This window comes from Mus caroli, unplaced genomic scaffold (assembly GCF_978045245.1).
Source record: "Mus caroli unplaced genomic scaffold, Mus_caroli_1 scaffold_1, whole genome shotgun sequence".
Classification (NCBI taxonomy): Eukaryota; Metazoa; Chordata; class Mammalia; order Rodentia; family Muridae; genus Mus; species Mus caroli.
In genome coordinates this window covers 166546309-166556820 of record NW_028227256.1, presented here as the reverse complement: position 1 = coordinate 166556820, position 10512 = coordinate 166546309, and positions in this window count along the sequence as shown.

The following is a 10512-nucleotide window of genomic DNA, read 5'->3' as shown; positions in this document are numbered from 1 at the left end:
GACAGATTTTTATATTTATTTTCATTTATGCTTTCTTTGTATGTTTGTACTATTTTCCATTTTCACTAGAAGTTCATGTAAGTTCCAGTCCCTCTATAAGTTCCTGACCCAGTAGACTGGTTTTATTTTAGTCAATTGAACATGGTGGTGGTGGTGGTGGTGGTGGTGGTGGTGGTGGTATTTTATGGTGGATTCATCTGGGTTAATTGATGATTTTAAATTTTGCTTTCTGTTATTTTGGATTCTTTTTAGTCACAAGTCTTTTCTGTTATTGTAGTTTACATTATGTGAGGCTTGTATCTTCTTTCCTTTGGGATAAATTCACATACTTAGGATAAAAGTAAGTTTACAAATTTAAAGCAAAACATGGTGACTGATAGCTGATAGAGTAAAATAATAAAATTACGTTATAGTGCTGTCCTCAGTCTTCCTGTGATGAAGTCAGATGGTACAGGGCCTATGTGAAAAGGAAAGGTGAACACAGACATTGTAACACAGTGTTAGCATCTATTGATCCCATAATGATTTATTAGAAGGGAGATCATTTACTAGCAATGATCCTAGATCACAGAGACATGAGAAGATCTATGCTTAGCTATCAGGAGTACAGGCTGCTGATGACTAGGTTTATTTAATAGTTGAAAGTATTTTAGCTTAAAATCTACTGGAAAACCTTGTAATGGGAAGTTATTGTCTCTTTATAGTTAAGAAAGCATTGCTGCTTCCGTAGTTCTGGGAGGCTTATGCAAGCCAATGTTAAAGAAAGGGCATCAACAGTCCTATGCATTTGTAAACCCTGTGAGCAACAATAATGTCTTACTTACTATGATAAATCACTGTGATATGCATTGCTCCAAGATATGTACTACATCTGAAGATTTGGAGCTAGGAGCTGATGATGAGCTGATAGAACACTTGCCTCTCTGGGTTCAGCTTACCTCACTTAATATGCTCTTCTTAAATTCTATCCACTTACCTTCAAAGTTCATGATTCTGTCTTTTTTCACAGCTGAATAGTACTCTATAGCATGGCTGCACCACATTTCCATAACCTATTTGTCAGCTCTAGGACACTTAGGTTGTTTCGGATTCTAAGCTATTGTGAGCAGAACAGCAATCAGCATGAATGAGCAACTCTCGAGTAGGATGCCAAGCTCTTTGGGCACATGCCAAGGAGTGATAGAGCTGGGTCATAGTGTACATGTATTTTTAGCTATTTGAGAATTCTCTTCTCTGCTTTCCATAGTGGTTAAACAACTTCACTATTAAATGAAAAATGAGCCAAGTTAGAAATTAAGAAAAAAATAAAGGCTTTCTAAAATTAAATAAAAACGAATACACAACAAACTCCAAGTTATGGGACACAAAGAAGGCAGCTCTATGATTCAAGGTCATAGCACAAAGTGTCTAAATAAAAATCAGAGTGGTCTCATACTAGTAACTTAAGAGCACACTTGAAAACTCTCGGCAAGAAGAAATGAAAGGATAGAGGGAGATGGCAAGAAATGATCAAACTCAGAGCTGAAAGCAAGAAAATATAAACAAACAAACAATAAACAAAAACCAACACAAAGCATCAATGAAGCAAAAAGTTGATTCTCCGGGGAAATCAGTAAGATTGACAAAACTTTATCCAAATTAATTCAAAGATAGATAGAGGATATCCAAATTAACAAAATTAGAAATTAAAAGGGAGAGATAATAATTACTGAGCAAATTTAGAGAATCATAAAACCTGGAAATGTGAAAACCTGGACTCTAACAAATTGAAAAATCTAAAATAAATAGATGATTTTATCAACACTACCACTTTTCAAAGATAAATCAAGATCAGATGAGCAATCTACCCAAGCCTATAATCCCTAGTGAAATGGAAGCAGTAATTTTAAAAATAGCCCAGGGCCAGATGGTTTTAATAAAGAATTCTATGAGATTTTCATAGAAGAGCTAATACCAATACTCCTCAAATTATTCCACAAAACAGAAACACAAGGAAAACTGCCTAATTCATCTTACGAAGTCAAAGTTTTCCTGATACCTAAACCATACAAAAGTCCCAACAAAGGAAGCAAGTATGATAAGCTTCTCTCATGAGCACCGACCTATAAATACTCAATAAAATACTTGCAAGCTCAGTCTAAGAAATTAATAAATGTTATTTCATAAAAATGAGACATTTCTGCACAGCAAAGAAAATCTTTATTTGGTCAAAGTGGCAGCCTACAGAATAGGAAAATATTTTCACCAACTACACATCCAATAGAGGGGTAATGTCCAAAATACATAAAGAACTAAAACAAAATAAAAAAAAAACAAATACTAAAAAAACAATAACCCAATTAAAATAATGAGGTATAGATATAAACAGAAAATTCTCAAAAGAGGAAACTCAAATGGCGGATAAACACTGAAATGTTTTCTACATCCTTAGCCATCTGGAAAATGTAAATCATAACTACTTTGAGATCTCATCTTATACCAATCAGAATGTCTAAAATTAATAAACCAAGTGAAAGTTCGTGCTGGCAAGGATATAGAGTAAGGAGAAGACTCGTGATTGCTGGTGAGAGGGAAAAATTACAACATTCATTATGGAAACCAGGGTAGTGGTTCCTCAGAAAGATGAGAATCAATTTAACTCAAAATTCACCTACACCACTCTTGAGCACACAGCCAAAGAGGCTTTACTGTACCACAGAGAACACTTGTTCAACAATGTTCACTGTTGCTCTATTCATAATTTCCAGAAACTGAAAACAACCTAAATGTCCTTCAATGGATGAATGAATAAAAAAAAAAAAGTCAGACATTTAAACAATGTAGCATTATTCAACTATTAAAAAATGAAATAATGAAATTTATAGGTAAATATATGAAACTAGAAAAATAGCATCCTGAATGAGGTAATCCGGATGACAAAGACAAATAGAGTATAAACTCATTTACTTGTGGATATTAGTTCTTGAGTTGATAATAAGCAAGCTACAATCCATAGGATCCCAGAGGTTAGATTAAGAGTAACAAACTGGGAGGGGTAGATAGATTTCACTAGGAAAGTGAAATAGAATAGGTAGTTAGGGATGAATGTGTGGGGCCTGGAGTGGGAGAATCAAGTGGAGAGGAGAAAAAGGAAGGAAATATGGAGAGTGATTAAGGGTTATTTGAGGAGTAGTATGGAAACCTCATGAATAAAGGTTTCCTAAAACATATATTTATGTAGTTAATCTAAATGAAATTACCAAATTATGAGGAAGACAGAGCCCCAACTGGACAACTCTTGCCACCAGATAAAGCTTTAAAAACCAAATTGGATTACATCTAATTGAGTTGTTAGCCAAAGGGTTCCCATGGAATCCCTCAACCAACCCAGACTGTTGTCAAGACTATCGCAGATTTCCATACAGTAACATTAAAGCCCCATTGTTGAAAACAACAACTATACAAACGTATTGAATTTGGCGAAGTCCAGCTGGAGCCTACATACAGCCTTCACCTCTACATGCTACTGTCTTCAGTACAGGAAAGTACTCTGCATGTTACCAAAACACTAACCCAGCCACAAAACCTTTGCTCTAAACTGGTATCCTATCTGCAATATATATTAGGACAATGAGACAATGGCAAAAATATGCATAAATCACATAAAGCTTGTGGGAGTAACCAATCAATATCTGATCTGATTAAAGTCCATGCCATGAGCTGGAACCCATATTTCATACAGCCCTGGTGCCCAAGAACCTGAGACCAAGACCTGGGGTTAAAAACCAAATAGAACTATTCTAAACAACAACAACAAATAATTAACAACAAAAGTAAACCAAAAACCTGTAGCAGTAGAATTACAGCGCATGGCATTCTTCTGTACTCACAGAATAACCCCTTGCTCAGCCATCATCAGAGAAGCTTCCTCCTGCAGCAGATGGGAACAAATATAGAGATCCATTGCCAGACATTATGCAGAAAGTGAGAAACCTTGGAATACACATCCCTAAAAGGGGTATCTCCATCAAATCCCTTCCCTGGGAATCTGGGAACCCCTCAAACAGAGAAGCAAGAAGAAAGCAAGAGCCAAAAATGGATAGAGTAAGCCAAGAAAACAAGACCTGTTACATCAACAAGATCTACACACATATGAACTCACTTAGTCTGAAGCAGTGTGCCCAGTGCCTGTAAAGGTCTGCACCAAATGTGGTCTAAGATCTGAAAGAGGTGGACACATACACACACACCTTACTCAGAAGTAATTTCCATTGATAACCAAATTTTAGTTTCTGGCAAGGAAACTAAAACAGGAATGAAGTTTCCTCCAAGCTTCACTGGGGAGACAAACTACTCTTAAAGGTAGGCTGCATGCCCAGCAGTAGACGGTCCACAAAAAATAAACTCAAGGGTATCTTTGGAGGTTCCTTGTTTCATAATGCCATGCCAGAGCTTTTTCATGTATTTAATGCAGTATTTTTATTTTAGTTCATTTTATTAATAAGTATTTCTCCTTCTCTCTCTTTAATCCTACAGGTTCATTCCATGTGGATTATCACTTCCAATTTAGTGTTTTGTAGGATTCCTGAATTTGCAGACAGTTGGGTCTCTGTTTCTTGGGCTTTCTCTTGGGCTCTTTTCTTCTGTTTTGTCTTATTCCAAGTTGTTAGTTCAATTTTATCTTATTATATTTTACTTCATTATTATCATCACTTAGAAATCTGTTTCTTAATGATAGAACAATGGTGAATCTAGATTTGAGGAGAGGTGGGATGAACTGGGAGGAGGAGAGGAAGGAGAAACTATAATCAGGTTATATTATGTGAGAAAAATCCATTTTCAATAAAAAAGAAATTGTCAAACCTTATTTAGAAGATAAATAAGAGTACAAAACAATAATGCTGCAGAGACATAAATCCTTCAGTGATCAGATGGTTTTCTTGAAAGCTGTCTTCCATCGAAGGATTAAACTCTATATTTTATCTTTTAATGTGTGTGCATTTTGAAGCACTCCATCATCACATTTTGATAATAAGGCATTGTTAATTCTACTTTCATTTCTCAGTTATCTTCTTTTGCTTTACATGGCTAAAATGTTTCTCCAGTGCCTTCATATTTAACACACCTCACTGGTGTTCAATGTGGATTTTTTTTACTTCCCTTCTTTAAGATTTTAATCATCTTTATGATTTACATAAGAGTGTTTTCCTGCCTGCATGTATGTATCCATTTGGATGCTATGCCCAGAGGCCAGAAGTGGGTGATGGGTCCTGTGGATCTGGAGTTACAGATGGTTCTGTGTCATACTGTGTGATAGTAACCCAGGTCCACTGAGCCATCTCTCTAGACCTGCTTTTCCACTTCTTCATGGGGCATGTTGGCAATCTACCTCTACCCATCTTGCTGTTTGAATGATTCTGTTCCCTCTTCCATCAATTCCTAAGAAGCCACAAGATTCATTAATGATGTCCCTCCATCCTCCATTCTTCCAGCAAGCATTTCTGGTTTTAATTTATCTGCTGCACCTTTGATAAATGTTATTGCATCAGCAATAGTGAAGGATTTCCATTCCTGTGCTATTTACATATTAGGATTGGCATTGGTTGTTAAATCGATGTACTCAAATATGAGGCATATGTTTGAGACTTTGACAAGCCAACAAGGCCCTAAACAATGAAATTGAATTTGAAGATAAAAAGACAATGTTAATATTTTCACTTATGTAGCAACAGATTTAGGATGGCCAGGTGTCTTGTCAATTATTAATGGGTCTTTGAATTCCAACCTTTCTGCTTCCAAGTAGTTCCTCACGTCTGGATTAGAGCTTTGATAGAGCTATTTCATGAACAAGATGACTGTTACCCATGCTTCCTCATTAATTTGCCAGAACATGGGCGATAATTTTGGTTTTAAAGGATGGGTATACAGTATACCTGCAGACGTTACCGGGTTTTATCTTGTGCCCTGCAGTTTTGCCCTCTAGCACTGGAGTTCATTTGTAACTCTTCTTTTGCATCATTGACACTGTCGATTCCCTGGACATCTTCTACCAGACATGATCACTGGAATTGAGGGTGGTATCTTTTCTTTGTGTGGCATCCTATCTCTTTCATCAATGTCCTTCTGGCAGCCAGATCTGTGACACCCGATTCCTCTTTTGCAGACATGGCATCTTTGGTGAATTTTATATTTTCCTGTTCAAAATCATTCCTCCATCTATAACCATTCTTTACTTGGTGTCACTCATTCTTGGGGGTTCTTTGCTGAAGATTTTGTATCATTCCAGTGCTGTCTGTTGTTACATATTGCCATCAATTGGAACACATTTTCTATTCCTCCTACGAAGTTAAGGAAATTTTATCTTCACTAAGTACTTATCACACATTTACTGTGTCAGTAACTTTTGTGATTTGAGGTGTGATAGAAAAACTAGTTTGAATTTGTTTCTCTTCTTCACAACTTTACACATAGTAGATTCACTCTTAGATCTTAGCAACTTCAGCATATGCTTTTTTATATGGTTGAGAAATCAATGAAGTACTTTAAAGTTTATGGCTTATTTTTGGCATATGTGAATTGATACCATCTGAAGCTTTAGAGCCATCGGTAAGCATCAAATAAAGATTTCTTAAAGAGATGAGGTACTTCAATAGTCATGATGAAAACCCAGAAGTGAATAGCAGAAAGGTATCATATATTGCATGGATATGTTGAACAAATACATGATATACATTCTGGTAGGTCATTGTAAACTTTTAGAACACTTCTCAAAGCTGTTTGTGATTTCAATTATATTTTCCTCCAACATATGAATAATATTGACAATCACGTGCACATTTAATATAGTACAGTACAAAGACCATAGTTAAAATGTATTGTTCCATATACAATATATGATCCTTTCAATACTATGTTATAGCATCTCTCCTTCCTTTCTTTTATACGGTTGTTGACTTACATTTCAGTTTTGCAAGTTAGACCCTTACAAAATTATTACTATTATAATTGGTTTAAATACCTGCATATATAAGTGAGTCAAGATTTTGTGCTCATTCCTTTTATTGTTGCTGAGACAAAACACCTGACGAATCTACTTAAGGAAGAAAGGGCTTATTTGGCCTTGAGGTTGAAGGGATACAGTCTATCAGAGAGGGAACATTTGGCAGCAGCAGTATGAGGTGGCTGGTCACTCTGTTTCTGCCTCCAGAAAGGAGAGAGTAATGACTGCCAGTGCTCACGTCACTGGTGGCATTTTATTTGATCCAGCATGGCAGCCCATGGGATGGTGCTGACTACATTCAGGTTAGCCCTTCCCCACTCAATTAAACCTCATCAGAAACATCCTCCCAAATACGCCCAAGGGTATGCCTCGGGTTATTGTGAATCCAGGCAAGTTCATAGTGAGGATTAATTGTCGCAAACCCTCGTATGTTTACCCCATGTCAGAGCTGTTTCTAGTGATCGTTCACTCTTTGTTTTGACTCAGAACATCATCTGGCATCATTTTGTATTTCCCCCATAAGCTTCCTTTAAATTCTTTTATGTGATCACTGCATTAATACTTTCAACTACTGTCTGTGGAAAAAAAGTATTTTGTCTTTATATTTGAGTGACACTTTATAAAATATAGAGTTGGATGATAGCTTGTTTCCTTTTACTATCTCAAAGACCTTGTTCCATTGTGTTGTTGATATGTATAAGTTTAGTAAAACCTGGTAAATTTTTTGCCATTGCTTTTTCAAATATGTTCCTCTACCAAGAATTCAATTTATATGTATATTAGGTCTCTCACAGCTTTTCCACAGTTCACTAATGATTTTTAGATTGCATTGTTGTTTTAGTTTCTGCATTTAATTTTGGGAAGTTTCTATTAGTCTATTATTACATTCACTGATGCTTTCTTCTGCATATTGTTAAGCAATATGTGTGTGTGCTATATATAAGATACATATGTAATATAGAAAAGATGCATACAAAAACATTTTAGTTCAACATTTTTGATTTGGCAATTTTTTTTGTCTTCTTCTCAGCCTTCATGTAATATTTCAAGTATTGAGGGTACCATTAAAATAACTTTTCATTTTATTCTCTGTCAGTTTTCACATCTGTGTCAATTCTGTGTTGACTTGGATATTCTTTTCTTCATTACGTGTTTAAACCTTTCAGCTCTTTTAATTACACCCAGTGTCTTATTATGAGCTGAGTGGCTTACAATGAACAAGAGTTAAAGTGGCAACATATGTGGTCCATGGAGACAGCCCATCCTCTCTGAAAGGCCCTTCACACATATCCTCCCATAGAACTGGCAAAACATTTTCTGGGCCCCCTTTAAAAGATCACACTAATCCTGGTTGGATGCTGGCTTTATCCCAACACCCAGTAGGCAGAGGCAGGTAGCTCTGTGAGTTAGAGGACCATCATGTCTACAAAGCAATTTTCGGGAAGCTAGGATTCTCTTACAAAACTTATCTTGAAACACAAAACAAAACAAAACAAAACAAAACAAAACAAAACAAAACAAACAGACAGACCAAAAAAGAAAGAAAGAAAGAAAGAAAGAAAGAAAGAAAGAAAGAAAGAAAGAAAGAAAGAAAGAAAGAAAGAAAGAAAGAAAGAAAGAAGGAAGGGAGGGAAGGAGGGAGGGACGGAGGGAGGGAGAGAGAGAGAGAGAGAGGGAGAGGGGGAGAGAGAGAGGGGGGGAGAGAGAGAGAGAGAGAGGAAATAAAGAAAGAAAGAAAGACAGACAGACAGACAGACAGACAGACAGACAGAAAGAAAGAAAGAAAGAAAGAAAGAAAGAAAGAAAGAAAGAAAGAAAGAAAGAAAGAAAGAAAGAAAATTACTAATCCTATCTGTGAAAGATCTGCTCTCAACCACCTAATCACCTCCACAATGTCCCCACCTCAGAATGCTATCTCTGTAGGGATTCAAATTTCAAACTCTGGATTGGCAGAGGATCAAGGCTGTAAACATCCAGATGACAACAATTAGTCATCTTGCATTGGCAACTACACACTATGTACTGTAACTTCCTAAGTGATAGATTCTCTTTTTCTGTGGAGCTTTGTGTTGAGATGTAATTTTATTACTAGGAAACAATTAAATCTTTTAATGGCCTTGTTTCTAAAATTTGTTAAACATCACACTGTGTGTAATCCATGAATAATGACTTTTCCATTATCAAAGTTATATGCTTCGGTTCTCTACCCCATGGTTTCATGAAACATGAGGCTGTAGAGCTGTGTGAACACTAAATATGCTAACTTCAATTCTTCCAGATAGTTATTTTCAGATAGTTATGTCTGAATGTTTAATAATTTTCTATAAAAGAACAAGATGATATTTAAATAGAAGAGCCGCTGCTGACCCCTGCATCCTTCCCCTTCATCATATCGGATGCTCTGTCTTCTGAATCCGAGCTGCTTCCTCCTTCCTGCCTTCTCAATATTTGCCCTTTGCCTCATTGAGGCCACCTACTTTTATCTTAATTCTTCTTTCTTATGTCTTAGCCAGGGCAATTCTCCACACAGTACCAGGAGCTAATCATGTGCCACCTCATTTTGGGTCAGCATCTCGAAAATAATTATTTTGTATGTTTGATTCACTTTAGTTGTGTTATATGGAATGTCTCGTTTGTCTGCTTTGTTCAGATATATAAATATGCTTTTCTTTTTATTTTAATATTGAGTTTAGGTAATGACTAGTTGAAATCTGGTGAGTATAAAGGACTAAAGTGAAGCTGGCATGAGAGCTGAGGAGAGTGAGTAAGACAATGGTTAGGAGCTGGGGCAGGAAAATGTCAGTTGCCAGGAGTTGGCTCATGAGGGAAGAAGTAAGAAAAGAAAAGGAGTATAAAAATTATAAAATTGAAGTTGCTTTGTTTTGGTTCTCTTGAATATTTCATTCAGTGTAACTGAATTTGAGTTATTTATATAATAGCTCCATTTTGGCTTGTTTTGGGAATTATACCTTACATAAACATCACCACTGGCGTTTATACAGATGAAGAATTCTGCCAGGAACTTTTGAAAGTCCGTTCTTTACCATATGGTTTTTCTTATATTTGAAATGTGATTCTACTTTGACGTCAACCAAGTCTTCACATCTTTTTTCTATTTAGCAGAAGAGCATTTTCCAGTGACGTCTCCCATCTCTACTCCCCGACTAAACTTATATCTGATTCTTCCAAGTTCCCATAGTCCTTTGGGTAAGCACAAAATCCTGCACATAGTGAATGAATACCACTTTCCTCTATCTGATGTCGATTCCACAGACTGAGCACATACGAGGCCAGGAAGCACAAGTTACATTTAGTTGAGCTTGACTGAGCCAAGCACTGTACATCCTTGTTCTCTTGTGCAGAGAAATCACCCTGTCTGTGTTTTATGTGCATTATAACTTACTCCCCCCTACATGTTTAATTCTTCTAGCAGCTAGACTTACCCATTGATATCCTCACATAATGGTATTTAAATAATCTTAGTGTAAGTGTACTTTCACGTGAATCAATTTGACATTCCTAGAGCTATGTAT